Genomic DNA, 1,378 nt, shown 5'->3' with positions numbered 1-1,378 from the left:
CATTTTAGTAGGGCCAGCTGTGACAGGACAAGGGGTAATGGTTTTAAACTAAAGGAGGGTAGATTTAGACTGGATACAAGGAAGAAATTCTTTACAGTGAGGGTGGTAAAACACTGGAAGGGGTTGCCCAGGGAGGTGGTGGAGGCCCCATCCCTGGAAACATTTGAGGCCAGGTGGGACGGGGCTCTGAGCAACCTGATCCAGTTAAAGGTGTCCCTGCCCACTGCAGGAGGGTTGGACTAGATGACCTCTAGGGGTCCCTTCCAACCCAAAGCATTCTGTGATTCTATAATTCTAAATTTCCTTAAATGCATTGAAGTATCTGAGAACCAGTGTTGTCTCAAGAAAAAAAAGATGGTAGTTTCATCCCACAAGGTATCCAGTGGAAAACAGAGTAATTAATTCCTCCACTTCTACATGCAGATTACTTTTAAAATCACAAAACAGTGCCATAACTGATCAGAACTTACGTCTTAGAATTACCATCATTTAAAGACGCCATTTTTCTATCCCTCCAGCACTTGCTTGTATTTTACTTTAACATTGGATGAAAGCAGATCCCAGAAAAAAAGTACTTAAAAAATTTCAAAGACCAGCTTTGTTAAATAAGGATGTGTCTAGTATCACCAGATTTGCCTCTCGCATGGTCTGCCTTTTAATAATCCTCCTCCTGTCAGTAGGAGGCATTTCCTTTTGATGATACTGAGATCTTGTTTCCCATTCCCTGGGCCGAGTTGTAAATCTGATCCAAAAGAAGATGACTCTGCAAGTGGCAGTTCCAGTCCGACTGCATCTCCCTTCTGATGGGAAGCATGCGACGACTGCTTGAGCAAACGGGTGCATTTCAAATGCTCTTTCCTTACGCCTGTCATCGCCTCCCGATGATGTGGAAGCCTCTTTAAATCCACTTAAATAATTTCTGCATTTCAATTACATTTTGCCCTATCCTCGTGACGAGTTGGAAGAACGCGGAAAAGACTCTTCTCACCAGCTTCTTTAGACTCTTTTCCCTGTGATCTTGTTTAAACCGTCAAGTTGACGGTATTCTGGATTAAAAATAAAATTAAAAAAAAAGCGACCGACTACTCTTTCTGAGTACTTCGGCTTTTGGTTAGTTCCTTCAGTGACACGTCCGTATTTTTAAATGCCTCTCCCCGTAAAGCAAAGCTGCCTTACAGTCGCCAGTTTGCTTACACGGGGCCCTTGACGTGGAGCACGGTTACAGCCTTTAAGAACTAACTCCGGCCTGCAAATGCTGTATGAAGGCCTTTTAAAGCTTAATAATTCGGCGAGTCCTAGGGCAAGCGAAGGTCCGACCCTCCGGCAGCGGGACGGCGGGCCGCCTTTTCAGTGCCGCACGGCAGCGATCACCAAGCAC

The sequence above is a fragment of the Egretta garzetta genome, unplaced genomic scaffold (genome assembly GCF_000687185.1).
Source record: "Egretta garzetta isolate BGI_Z169 unplaced genomic scaffold, ASM68718v1 scaffold49, whole genome shotgun sequence".
NCBI classification, from domain to species: Eukaryota; Metazoa; Chordata; class Aves; order Pelecaniformes; family Ardeidae; genus Egretta; species Egretta garzetta.
Note: the sequence above shows the minus strand (reverse complement) of the source record.